The 15,008-nt window shown below is 46.6% G+C and overlaps 1 protein-coding gene across 1 annotated transcript in view; it reads left to right on the top strand.

Moving 5' to 3' along the window:
* LOC306919402 (uncharacterized protein) overlaps nt 1–15,008 on the top strand; it is a gene marked incomplete at its 3' end in the record, with an annotated part of 342,672 nt that overhangs the window by 8,188 nt on the left and 319,476 nt on the right. The gene's annotated exons all lie outside the window — the stretch shown is intronic.

The following is a 15,008-nucleotide window of genomic DNA, read 5'->3' as shown; positions in this document are numbered from 1 at the left end:
GTTTAAAAATGTATTAATCATGATTAATCAGCATTCAAACTATGTCCAAGATTATGCCATGTTTTACAAGCTCACGATGCCACATGTTTTGAGCATCTTGTAGATTGGCTATTTGTGTTACTTTTTGACTTCTTTCCCTTTTACAAATTCAATATACAATGTATGTTCACCTGATGTTTAAATCGGGATGGGGACAATTATTTTAGCACTCGAACAACTAGTGACTGCTCCTTTATACTGAACAAGACAATAGACTTGGTAAAGTTTGATTTGAATATTGTAGTATAATGAAAGGTCTTTCTACTGGTGATTTTCACAGAGCACCACAGGGAGAGGTCTACAGTGTCTAGAGAGATGGCCTCCAAAAGACATTCAACGTTGTCAGAGGAACAGCCAGAGATGGACCAGAGACATGGACTGTTTGATGCAAGGATGCAACCTGTAGTAAAATTGTACAAGATAGGTATGTAGTGTTTTATTTACTGTGGTTTAAACCTGTATAGTAAGAGAAATCTATGAAAATCTGGGAACTAAATCGTTACCAAGAAATTTCTTCACCAATGTGTTTCTAAAGGTGTCTAATAACATGTACTAAAAGTTTGAAATTCAACTCCTGTGGGAAATTGAGTTTATTAGCATAATATGTGACCATACCCATAACATCCTATATAAGGCAAAAAAGTCCAAATTTCATCATTCTTTAAGTAACATGTGACATATGAAACTAGGGTGTTTGCATGATTCTGAATCCATTCCAAGCATTAGTTTTGCACAAAAACACTCCTTGGGAGGAAAACGGCCACACAAACGTGATGAGGTCAGCATATTTGGTCAAGTGGATATGATCTAATTTAGCCCAAGGAGTGTTTTTTGTGCAAAACTAATGCTTGGAATGGATTCAGAATCATGAAATCACCCTAGTTTCATATGTCACATGCTACTTAAAGAATGATGAAATTTGGACTTTTTTGCCTTATATAGGATGTTATGGGTATGGTCACATATTATGCTAATAAACTCAATTTCCCACAGGAGTTGAATTTCAAACTTTTAGTACATGTTATTAGACACCTTTAGAAACACATTGGTGAAGAATTTTTTTGGTAACGATTTAGTTCCCAGATAGGTCAAATACCTGATAAAATTCCCTTACTAGTAGTAAAGTTGAATACAATTTACAATTTAGGCTTAATCCAGAGTGATTTACAGTAAGCAAGAACAAAACATGGTAATGCATCAAATACATAAAAACAATTCACCTTTAGCAAAGCCCTCTCCCACTTAGACACTCCCACTTGGACACTTTCCAGCCAGGCTCATTCATTCCAATGTAAATATCATGGATTTTACACATTAAATACTGGTTCATTTTTGGAACCAGACCTTCAAAATCTCTTCCAAATACGTCAACAAGGCCTGCCATATAAACTGAAAAATATGTGTGCAACATTTGTTTTTTAAAACAATGTTTTATCATATAGGGAAACTATTGGTGGAGAGCTTTGTTTAACCCATGTTATGCTTAGCTGTGATTGGACCATAGCAGTTTGAGGAGGGGCTTAGCTATAGGTCAATTGTCATCAAGAATCATACGTAAGCTTCTAAGAACCTAACAGTGGAATATCTATACAATGAAACGTGTGTATGTGTATACACTAGGGCATTCACTTCTAGTCATTTTTACTAGTTGCCTAGTTGCCTAGTTTACTAGTCGACTAGTTGCTTAACTACCTATTATGTAAAAAATAAAATAAATTAAAAAAATAAACTTTTTTTGTTTTTGTTTTAATAAATATTTGTACATTGAAAAACTGTGTACATGGTGACTATAACTATACTCTACCTGATCTTGAGGCCTACAAAATCGGGAAAACTAGTACCAACAAGGTCGACTAGTGGATTTACTAGTCGACTATTAAACTAGTCGACTAGTTGCTTAATGCCCTAGTATACACTATAGAGTGCAATGTCAACATAAAATGCTATCTAAGTTACGTCATTTTTGGGTCTTTTCTGCCTTTATTGATAGATTTACAGTAGGTAAACCAGCTCAGTGGCCTTGTGGTTAAAGTGTCCGCCCTGAGACTGGGAGGTCGGGGTTCAATCCCCGGCCGGGTCATACCAAAGACCAAAGAAAAAATGGGACCCAGTGCCTCCCTGCTTGACACTCAGCATCAAGGGTTGGATTGGGGGTAAGTCCCTGCGACATACTAGCGTCATGTCCAGGGGGTGTACTTGTACATCAAGCTGCCTCACGCTACAGAAACAGGAGATAGGCTCCTGCCCTATGGGCCTCATGGCTCGGCAAGGCTACTTATTTAGACAGGAAACAGGGAGAGGGATGGGGGAAGACAGACAGTAAAGTTTGTCGGGATCGGGACTCGAACCCGTGGCACACTGTCATGCTGGATTACCAGCCAAGGTGCCTGGACCGCTAAGCCTGCCCAGGCCCATTCCATAGTTTTGGAGCCAGAAGGGAGAAGAGTTTGGGATGTGTGGAGCGCTGTCCCGGCATTTTTGAGTGGTGCAAACCACTCCAACAACCAGCTTTGTCTGTATGTTCGTGTACCTGTCCACTCAAAAAAGGAGCATGGTTGCTATGGTTAGTGTGTGACGTCACTGTTGCACCACTCAGTTCACACGGGTGTGATTTTAGTGAACTTCCAGCTTCCCTGCGTTGACTGATCTGAGCACGCGGGATGGTTTGTAGGGTCCGATAACAAGAATACAAGAACGCAAACCCCCCAAAAACATGCTCACTCCGGGTGTGGTAGGCCACTTAGGTGTGTAATCATGAGTCATAATTTGCAAGCAGTGGTTTTTGAAATGCAACAAAATTCCAGCCACCAGACCACAAACATATCAATAACGCAAAGGCTATACTAGTGCAGCACCATATCAACATCATTCAAAATCAGGCGTTTAAGTGTAAATGACAAATATGCTACATTTGATAATATGCCGTCTCGTTCTTACAACTGTGTTGCATTACCTCAAACGACAGTCATGACCGAACTGAAGAAGTTCTGACGACAGTTTCGCTCTGCCGAAAGATAAAGTCCACAGTGTGTCTCATCACAACGCACTGTGAGCTTGCTTGTAGGTCAGATACTTTCAGCGAGCAAACTCCGCCATAAGGCAAAATATAATGCCTGAAGTGTAAAGCCAAATGTATCCTTTGCACCGAAAATAGCCGCTCTACAAGCTAATCTGGATGTCTTTTTGAATACATTGCAGGGCCTTTGCTCCTAGACCATATAACACATTGTATTATGTTTTTGTAGACTTTCTGCACGTCCCTGTGTGTAAAGAGGAGGTTCCACCTGAAGAGGAGAGGAGCTCCAGTCTGGTCCAGGAGGAACCACAAGCTCCAGAGATTAAAGATGAACATGAGGAGCTATTTCACACAACAGAAGAGGCTGGTGGACAAAGGTTAACATTACTAGCAGTGAAAAGCGAAGATGATGATGAAAACAGAGACACAGAGCCTGTAGCCGGCACCTCAACTGTACACATGAAAGCACAAGCTGATGTAGAGGACTGTGGAACATCACAACCAACTAGTGACAACCAGCTCCTCTCTTCACACTGCTCTGAATCTGACACTGAAGACCGTGATGAGTGGGAGGAGACTAGGGGAGATCAGTCAGCTTTAAACACACTGAAATCACAAAACACACTAAATGTGGGAGGACAGCACAAGCTGTCCCAGGATCTGAAATCGTCAGAACAAACTGACTCCATGACGAGTCACACACGGAAGAAAGGTTTTAATTGTACAGTGTGTGGCAAAATGTTTAATCTAAAGGGGAATTTAAAATCACACATGATGACTCATACAGGCAAATGGCCATTTTCTTGTACAGTATGTGGTAAAGGCTTTCCTCGCAACAATGATCTAAAAACACACATGAGGATTCATACAGGTGAAAGGCCATTCTCTTGTACAGTTTGTGGTACAGGCTTTACTCAGGCGGGTCATCTAAAAACACACATGATGACTCATACAGGCAAATGGCCATTTTCTTGTACAGTATGTGGTAAAGGCTGTGTTAACACAAGTGATCTAAAAACACACATGATGTCTCATACAGGTGAAAGGCCATTCTCTTGTACAGTTTGTGGTACAGGCTTTACTCAGGTGGGTACCCTAAAATCACACATGATGACTCATACAGGCAAAATGCCATTTTCTTGTACAGTATGTGGTAAAGGCTGTGTTAACACAAGTCATCTAAAAACACACATGATGTCTCATACAGGCGAAAGGCCCTTCTCTTGTACAGTTTGTGGTACAGGCTTTACTCAGGTGGGTAATCTAAATAGACACATGGAGACTCATACAGGCAAAAAGCCTTTAGTTTAAGTCATAATGATCAGTCAGTCTAATCCAGGATGACAATGATGCAAAAGCAGAGGAATTACATGTATAATCTGACAATATCAACATGACTGCATAGAATACACATTAATAGTTCATTGTGATGGAGTTTAATTTGTATCTTGTGTATGGATCTTATTTTCTATTCAACATGATGGAATTTTATTTTTATTTTAGGTTGCATTATTGCATTATATACTGGGTACATATTAAACAAGTAAGACGCGCGAACGCGGCTCGTAAATTGCAATAACAACAATTAGAATAAATTACGTACTTTAAGGTTTTTTTTTTTAGTTCTTTTATTTTTTTTATTTTTTTTTATTTTTTCTTTAAAGTTTTTTCTTTAAGTTAAGTTGTTTTTTTTTAAAGTTTTTTCTTTAAGTTTTTTCTTTAAGTTTTCTTTTTAAGTTAAGTTTTTTTAAGTTAAGTTTTTTTAATATGTTAAGTTGTTTGTGTGTGCATGTGTGTGATACAGCTGCGCCCTCTGGTGGCGGGCGGCTGGTGTTACAGCGTGACAGACAGAGACATGATCTGCTGGGTCTCATAGTAAATGCTCACTGCGTTCGCAATAAATTGCAGGTAGGCAACCATGTGCATGGGCGAACTTTGGCACGGAGGGTGATAACTGGCACATAGAGTAAACATTTCCCATCAGTTAACCCAATCAGACCTGTGATTTTTCAAAAAATAGCAGGCGTATTGCCCTGAGTTACATCCCGAAATAAAATGTTTCTGTAAAATCAGTTGGAAATATAATGAAAACATGGCACACTATAAAATGAAAACATGGCCTTAACCCATTTTGGGCGGGAACCCCTTTTGGTGTTTTAGGCATTATGTTATACTTAGCTATTGAAAAATAGGTCTGCTTTTTTTTGAAAAATAGCAGATCTACAAGCGGCACTGAGTGCTGCGCTGTGAACTTGTAGATCTGCTATTTTTGAAAAATAGCAGACCTACAAGCGGCACCGAGTGCCGCACTGTGAACTTGTAGGTCTGCTATTTAAAAAAAATAGCAAAATCTGCTATTTTTCAATAGCTAAAGCATAACATAATGCTAACACCAAAGGGGGTTCCCACCCAGAATGGGTTAATGTCAAGGTTCCCAACGCGTGAATCTTTTCTACGGCCGAGCATAGACATGGTAACGCCCTGCCTGCCTCTGATTGTCCTACCAACACTGCACGTCTTACCAGACTTTCCTCCGAGGTGGAGGAAACATACTGGAATCGCTGGATAGTCTGCCGCAAGGTTACTCCGTGGTGGGAAATAATACAAGTACAATATAATACAAGAGAATGACAGCTTGGCACATGCAACAGTAACTTATTTTTGTAGAAGAGGCAAACTAATATTGTTTATGCCGTTTGTTTTGATAGAATAATTGATTGTGTGTTCTAAATAAAGTGCGTTACTGTTGATTATAGTGTAATTTGCATGTGTAAACTTGAAACATTATTGTACTGTACTGTACTGTCCCTCGATATTCTTTAGTATAATAGTATTAGTTTACTATAATTATTAGTCAATCGAAGCAAACGGCATAAACAATATTAGTTTGTCTCTTTGTCTCTACAAAAATAAGTTACAAAGTTAGTTACAAGGCTGCAGCCTGTCGTGCAGCTGTCATTCTCGGAGGACACTCAAGAGAGACCATGATGGGACAAGATGGACAGTGTTGGTAGGCCAATCTGAGGCAGCGGGGCGTTACCATGTTCGGACGTAGAATAGATTCACGCGTTGCCAACCCCTGTACAAAATAACAGGGAAACTGTCCAATTCAACCTGAAGTGCACAGGAAATACACAGGAAAACAAAAAAAAACAGGGACAATTATTTACATGGCCTTCTTCTCAACTTTCTTGCACACGAACGCCAGATTGTTGCACTTCTTCCTGATGACGCACCTCATGGCTTGAATGGCGAGGTCAGGATACTTCGCCTGGACATGACCTGTGAGGGAAAACACAGAAAATAAAGCATTTTTTTTGCCGTCACCCCATATTATCCACCATCCATAATTAACACCACAAAGTGGGGAGGGGGTGATTTTGATAAGCAGTGTGTGCGAATAATTATGGTTTGTCCATATTGAAAGAACTCACCAGTAGCCTCAAGCTTGCTAGGGTCTAGTGGTGGCTTGGACTCCAGGTCTTTGTGCGCCCCCGACTGCTTCCCGGTCAAACTGGAATTGGCCAGCGTTTCCCTGCCAAAGACCAGGACGGCTAGATCCCCTGTGTACACGGATGAATTTGCAGTCCGCAGAGTCTTCAGTTTTCCGTTTTACGACGGTGACCTCAGACCCAGGCATAAGAGGCACCTAAAAAATAAATAAAACATGCGTTACTCTCAAAGACTCACATTATATTCATCTGTGCAGTGAATATTTATAGAAGAACATCTGAGGCATCATCCCATTTCCCAATGAAACTTTTAAGGAGACTGCACATACTATACAACTCTACCACAAAGTTTGTGAGCGTGCTTTCTTTCCAGATTTTACACATTAAGTCACAGATCTAGAAAAATACAAAAAAAATGCCTTATGGCATACATGGGCAACTGGCGGCCCGGGGGCCACATGCAGCCCCCACCTTCAGTTAATGCGGCCCGAGGTCAATATCCGAACATTGATACATTATTGATTTCAGCTAATGACTAGTATTAAAATGTTATGGTCTTTAGTTCATAAAGGTAACATAACTATAACTAAATGCATTTTAAATTACATAAAAATGTTAGTTTTCAGGATTCCAATTCAAAAATAGCAAAACATTATTCAGGATTTCAATTCAAATATAGCAACAATAGCATAAAATAGCTGATCTACAAGCTCAAAACGCGTCACAGCGTGACGCGTTTTGAGCTTGTAGATCAGCTATTTTTGCTACGACAGTAATATGCAATGTGGCCCTCTGGAGTGCGTGTGGAAATATTGTGGCCCTCTCCATCGTCAAAGTTGCCCACCCCTGCCTTATGGGGTAGTTACCATCTCATCAGACACCGCTTGAGTGATGGCCGCAGACTGTGACATGCAGGTGGATGCAGATGGTGTGGGTGACATGCAGGAGGATGGTGTGGGTGACATGCAGGTGGATGCAGATGGTGTGGGTGACATGCAGGAGGATGGTGTGGGTGACATGCAGGTGGATGCAGATGGTGTGGGTGACATGCAGGAGGATGGTGTGGGTGACATGCAGGAGGATGGTGTGGGTGACATGCAGGAGGATGGTGTGGGTGACATGCAGGAGGATGGTGTGGGTGACATGCAGGAGGATGCAGATGGTGTGGGTGACATGCAGGAGGATGGTGTGGGTGACATGCAGGAGGATGGTGTGGGTGACATGCAGGAGGATGGTGTGGGTGACATGCAGGTGGATGGTGTGGGTGACATGCAGGAGGATGGTGTGGGTGACATGCAGGTGGATGCAGATGGTGTGGGTGACATGCAGGAGGATGGTGTGGGTGACATGCAGGAGGATGGTGTGGGTGACATGCAGGAGGATGCAGATGGTGTGGGTGACATGCAGGTGGATGCAGATGGTGTGGGTGACATGCAGGAGGATGGTGTGGGTGACATGCAGGAGGATGGTGTGGGTGACATGCAGGAGGATGCAGATGGTGTGGGTGACATGCAGGAGGATGGTGTGGGTGACATGCAGGAGGATGCAGATGGTGTGGGTGACATGCAGGAGGATGGTGTGGGTGACATGCAGGAGGATGGTGTGGGTGACATGCAGGTGGATGCAGATGGTGTGGGTGACATGCAGGTGGATGCAGATGGTGTGGGTGACATGCAGGAGGATGGTGTGGGTGACATGCAGGTGGATGCAGATGGTGTGGGTGACATGCAGGTGGATGGTGTGGGTGACATGCAGGTGGATGCAGATGGTGTGGGTGACATGCAGGAGGATGGTGTGGGTGACATGCAGGTGGATGCAGATGGTGTGGGTGACATGCAGGAGGATGGTGTGGGTGACATGCAGGTGGATGCAGATGGTGTGGGTGACATGCAGGTGGATGCAGATGGTGTGGGTGAAATGCAGGAGGATGGTGTGGGTGACATGAAGGTGGATGCAGATGGTGTGGGTGACATGCAGGTGGATGCAGATGGTGTGGGTGACATGCAGGAGGATGGTGTGGGTGACATGCAGGAGGATGTGTGGGTGACATGAAGGTGGATGCAGATGGTGTGGGTGACATGCAGGAGGATGCATATGGTGTGGGTGACATGCAGGAGGATGGTGTGGGTGACATGAAGGTGGATGCAGATGGTGTGGGTGACATGCATGAGGATGGTGTGGGTGACATGAAGGTGGATGCAGATGGTGTGGGTGACATGCAGGAGGATGGTGTGGGTGACATGCAGGAGGATGGTGTGGGTGACATGCAGGAGGATGGTGTGGGTGACATGCAGGAGGATGGTGTGGGTGACATGCAGGAGGATGGTGTGGGTGACATGCAGGAGGATGGTGTGGGTGACATGCAGGAGGATGGTGTGGGTGACATGCAGGAGGATGGTGTGGGTGACATGCAGGAGGATGGTGTGGGTGACATGCAGGAGGATGGTGTGGGTGACATGCAGGAGGTAGAGGCAGGAGTTGAAGACGTGAGTTTCTTGATGACGTGCTTCAGCTGTGCAACCACTACTGGAAGCTCTATACAGGGTCAGGGAATGAAGATGTAAAGACAGGGGAATGAAAGCATTAACCAGAACAACTACAGTATGAAAGGAAAACAATGCACAAATGCATAGAAATAGTAATCTAGGATCATAGGTAAACCAAGAACCATCGGGCAAAACATATATGACTGTAGAAAACCCCACCACTCTATAGCTGAGAGTGGGGTGGAGTAGTAGGAGGTTGCCTTGCTGGTGGTGGGTGGGGCCACCAATTGGCACACCTGGGGACTATATAGGCAAACTAGAAGCCACAGACAAACATTTGTACCTTACTGGAGAGGTGCTGGTAGCACCTCTGCTCTGTGCCTATACTGATGCATTACTTGTAAGTTTCCTTGCTATTTGCCAAATGCCCCTTTGAGTATTTGATTGGCTTAATGTGTTTATGCCTATGTTTGTTTGTAGTTTCACTTGTATATATCTAAGACTGTTTGCACTACTGATTGCTACTATTTCTCTTCTTGTTCAGTTAAAATCATCAACCATCATCCGTCATTCACCATTGCCATCATGCCATATCTGCAAAGCCTGAATAAATCTCTGTGACATGTCAATACTGTCTGGTTCATGATCCATGCTCTAACAGGCATGCTGGTGTAGAGGTGCACAGGTACTAGCCGCAATTTGCAACTCTAGATTTTTTTATAATGGGATGAATCTAGAGTTGCAATACCCTCCATTGACTCCCCACTCATCATTTTGCGTTTGTGATCTGCTTGTCTTAAACAACGTTAAACTCACCAACATTGCAGCTGTAGTCCAAGCTTGAATTATTCTCTTTCAATCTGCAAAGCTTGTTTTTCATAAAAATCCCCCGTAGACATGTTATGAGCTACTTTCTGTCAAGAAATTCTGTGCAAGTGATTCTTTTTCTAAGTGCTGGAGTTTGGAAGCGCTCGTCGTAAGTCACTGAACGTCCCTGCATGCATCTGTTTCGCATTTGCACATAATGCAGGAGGCAGCAGCGCGACCCCTTAATAAAAACGAGCGCTTCCAAACTCCAACATTTCTTCTTCTTGACAGAAAGTAGCTCATAACATGTCTACGGGGGATTTTTATGAAAAACAAGCTTTGCAGATTGAAAGAGAATAATTCAAGCTTGGACTACAGCTGCAATGTTGGTGAGTTTAACGTCGTTTAAGACAAGCAGATCGCAAACGCAAAATGATGAGTGGGGAGTCAATGGAGGGTATTGCAACTCTAGATTCATCCCATTATAAAAAAATTGCGGCTACACAGGTACATAGCCAGCAACCTCCTCTTACTAGCTAGAGAGAATACTTCATGGTCCTTCGAGCAGGAGCACCCCGCCACCAGATACGGACCACAGTAGGCAGATGGAAAATGACGAGGCACTTGGGAAAGGAGCGAGGCAGAAGACGGCGCCAACACATCTGAGGGACTACGACCACTATCAAGCCACCGCCCGCCCTTATCCCCCAACACAGGATCAGTCCACCTCAATTATGAGCGACAATGGTGCAAATGGGAGCGATGTGTTCGAACTAGAGTCGGTCTCCGTCCATCAGTCTCCAGAGCCCCTCCTGGACCCCGAGCTTGATTTCACTCATCGCCTGCCCGGAGCCAGCCACCACCCGGGGCCCCCCCTCTCAGCAGCAGCCCCCTCCTCAGCAGCAGCCCCCCCTTCAGCAGCATTCCCCCCTTCAGCAGCAGCCCCCTCCTCAGCAGCAGCCCCCTCCTCAGCAGCAGTCCCCCCTTCAGCAGCAGCCCCTCCCCCTCCAGCAGCAGCCCCTCCCCCTCCAGCCCCCTCCCCAGCAGCCCCCTCCTCAGCAGCCCCCTCAGCAGCAGCCCCCCCCTCAGCAGCCCCCTCCTTTGCAGCCCCCTCCTCAACAGCAGCTATGGGCCCCAGCCCCCCCGCAGCAGCCCCCTCCTGAGCAGCAGCCCCCTCAACAGCAGCCCCCTCCTCAACAGCAGCTATGGGCCCCAGCCCCCGCGCAGCAGCCCCCTCCTCAGCAGCAGCCCCCTCCTCAACAGCAGCTATGGGCCCCAGCCCCCCGCAGCAGCCCCCTCCTCAGCAGCAGCCCCCTCCTCAACAGCAGCTATGGGCCCCAGCCCCCCTGCAGCAGCCCCCTCCTCAGCAGCAGCCCCCTCCTCAAGAGCAGCTATGGGCCCCAGCCCCCCTGCAGCAGCAGCCCCTTCCTGAGCAGCAGCCCTCTCCTCAGTAGCAGCCCCCTCTTCAACAGCAGCCCCCTCCTCAACAGCAGCTATGGGCCCCAGCCCCCCCGCAGCAGCCCCCTCCTCAGCAGCAGCTATGGGCCCCAGCCCCCCCGCAGCAGCCCCCTCCTCAGCAGCAGCCCCCTCCTCAACAGCAGCTATGGGCCCCAGCCCCCCCGCAGCAGCCCCCTCCTCAGCAGCAGCCCCCTCCTCAACAGCAGCTATGGGCCCCAGCCTCCCCGCAGCAGCAGCCCCCTCCTGAGCAGCAGCCCCCTCCTCAACAGCAGCCCCCTCAACAGCAGCTATGGGCCCCAGCCCCCCCGCAGCAGCCCCCTCCGCAGCAGCAGCCCCCTCCTCAACAGCAGCTCCCTCCTCAACAGCAGCTATGGGCCCCAGCCCCCCGCAGCAGCAGCCCCTTCCTGAGCAGCAGGCCCCTCCTCAGCAGCAGCCCCCTCAACAGCAGCCCCCTCCTCAACAGCAGCTATGGGCCCCAGCCCCCCCGCAGCAGCCCCCTCCTCAGCAGCAGCCCCCTCCTCAACAGCAGCTATGGGCCCCAGGCCCCCCGCAGCAGCCCCCTCCTCAGCAGCAGCCCCCTCCTCAACAGCAGCTATGGGCCCCAGCCCCCCCATCTCAGTAACTATGGGCCCCAGCCCCCCTGCAGCACCCCCCTCCTCAGCAGCCCCCCCCCTCAGCAACAGCTATGGGCCCCAGCCCACCCGCAGCAGCCCCCTCCTCAGCAGCAGCCTCTTCCTTAGCAGCAGCCTCTTCCTCAGCAACAGCCCCCTCCTCAGCAACAGCCCCCTCCTCAGCACTGGCTATGGGCCCCAGCCCCCCCGCAGCAGCCCCCCCCTCAGCAGCAGCTATGGGCCCCAGCCCCTCCGCAGCAGCCCCCCTTCAGCAGCAGCTATGGGCCCCAGCCCCCCCACAGCAGCCCCACCCCTCAGCAGCAGCTATGGACCCCGGCCCCCCTTCAGCAGCAGCTATGGGCCCTGGCCCATCCTCAGCAGACCCCCCCTCAGCTGCAACCTTCCCCCTCAGTCCCCAATCAGCAGGCCCCTCCTCAGCAGCAATCATGGGCCCCAGCATCGCCTCCAGCACCCTTTGCATGGTCTCACCCAGCTCTTCCTCAACCGCAACCATGGACCCCCACACCATCCCAGCTGTCCCCAGTGACCATCCCCTACCAGGTACCTCCCACCTCCTTCCCACCACAACAGTGGACTCACTCAGTACCTCCCCCCATGCAATGGCCCTCAGCTCCAACGCATAACCCACAAACTTATACAGGCCCACCATTTGGCCACAGGCCCTCTAGGGTTGAGGGACCTACATTCCCGAACCTTAATGAAGAAGACCCTCATGAATACACAATGCTTAAGATGGCCCTCCTAAATCTACTGTCTCCCTGGGAAACCGAAACATACAAGTACCACATCCTGCTAGATCACCTCAAACTACCCTCAGCACGGCATATAGCGCTGGCATATGCCCACGACCCCCAGCTCTATACCAAGGCCTTAGCCGCATTAGACCAACAGTACGGGCAGCCCCACCACCTGGCCATGAGCGAAATTACAACTATAACAAACCTCCCAAAGGTCCAACCTGGTGACTCCAAAGCCTTCCATGCCTTTGCAGTTAAGGTTCAGTCCCTGGTGGGAATGCTACAGGCTATGGGCCAGAGCGAGGGTGCTGCTGAGCTGGCCTGCTCGTCCCATGTGCAGCATCTTCTGAGTAAGATACCAGCCGATTCTGTTGCTAACTTCATTCGCCACACCCGTTCAAGCCGACCAGGTGCCCACTACACCCTGGTTGATTTTGCTGCATGGCTCCAAGGTGAGGCTGAATGTCAGTCGGTAGCGGCCCAAGTTCAGAACCTGACTACCCCTATACCAGTCGGGAGATCAGTGCCGAAGCTTCCCCCTTTTACAGCCACCATATTGTACGGGACCAGCTCTGAGGCCCCTCCAGTACCCTCCACAAGTAACCAGAGTAAATCCAGAGCATGCCAGTATTGCAATTCCCCCGTTTTTTATATACATATTCCTGTGTTTATTTATCAAATAGATATTTGATGGGGCGGCTGTAGAAAACCCCACCACTCTATAGCTGAGAGTGGGGTGGAGTAGTAGGAGGTTGCCTTGCTGGTGGTGGGTGGGGCCACCAATTGGCACACCTGGGGACTATATAGGCAAACTAGAAGCCACAGACAAACATTTGTACCTTACTGGAGAGGTGCTGGTAGCACCTCTGCTCTGTGCCTATACTGATGCATTACTTGTAAGTTTCCTTGCTATTTGCCAAATGCCCCTTTGAGTATTTGATTGGCTTAATGTGTTTATGCCTATGTTTGTTTGTAGTTTCACTTGTATATATCTAAGACTGTTTGCACTACTGATTGCTACTATTTCTCTTCTTGTTCAGTTAAAATCATCACCCATCATCCGTCATTCACCATTGCCATCATGCCATATCTGCAAAGCCTGAATAAATCTCTGTGACATGTCAATACTGTCTGGTTCATGATCCATGCTCTAACAGGCATGCTGGTGTAGAGGTGCACAGGTACATAGCCAGCAACCTCCTCTTACTAGCTAGAGAGAATACTTCAATGACCGTTGGCCTTTATCGTTTTCTGCAGACATGGCAAGATTATTCGTTTTTTATTTAAATACCGGTCATAGCATCTAGGATACGTTTCACGTTGTCTTCCTCTGTTTTCCCTCCCAGGGCTTTTATTTTGTTTCGAGCTGCGCTCCAGTTCCTGGGCAGCTCCTCATCAGAATCTTCATTTGAGTTAGTTAACTACACCAAAACACAGAAAATCGAATAATCAGTCTCCTCTGTTGCAGCAAAATTCACAGGAAAATTACTACATCAACTCAAAAACACACATCAAATCTCAAGTTTCTAAATAGTCAATTATATTTTACCTCTGAAGATGGTGAATATTTTCCTTCCATTTGCCGTTTAAGTTCTTCAATCATCCGGCTGGATGCCTCTTTTTCTGTAGATCCTTTTTGGGCCTTTTTCTGTGAAAATAATACATGTTTCAATAACAGGGCAATGTTATACATTCAACTGCACCACTGGTAGATCCTACCCAGCTCCATAATTTTGTAAATCAAAACAAATATGTTCTTGAAGTGTGATCTGTGCACTTTTTAAATATATTTAATGGTATTTTTAATTATCTGCCGATATAGCAATTCAGCTTACAGACAGTTCCAAATTTGTTAAAGAGGCAAAGATTGTATTTTGTATTTTTGACAATATAGTTGAACCTTGCTATTAATTACCTTCTTTGGTGGAACTTCCTCCTCCTCCTCCATGAATTTGGTGTTTGGCTTAACCTTCAATTTAGGCATTTAGCGATTTACAATAAGCAAGAACAAAAAGCATGGCAATACATCACATACATAAAAAGTAGTTATCATGAAACATGCGTAAGCTAAGAACGTAGCAGTGGAATATCATTTTGGGGATCACACATCTACCCAGAGCTTAGGACAAGATGCCAGGAGGCAAAAGTGAAGGGAAAAGTATGACCAACTACAATTCATTTAATGTGTAATAAAACTTCACCAAGTGCTAAATGTAAAAACTGTAATATGCATGTACTTCAAATGAAAACTTTTATTGAACAGAACATTTCAGTTGGTGTGTGTGTGTATGTGTGTGAAAGAACTAATACAAAAATCTGCTACATATATTTTCCTTCATAGGAGCCAGCACTCAGGCAGTGAAGCTGACACAGGTATTTAG

The sequence above is a fragment of the Electrona antarctica genome, assembly GCF_951216825.1.
Source record: "Electrona antarctica genome assembly, contig: scaffold_25, whole genome shotgun sequence".
In the NCBI taxonomy this organism is placed as follows: Eukaryota; Metazoa; Chordata; class Actinopteri; order Myctophiformes; family Myctophidae; genus Electrona; species Electrona antarctica.
Note: the sequence above shows the minus strand (reverse complement) of the source record. Positions and strands in the feature narration are given on the sequence as shown.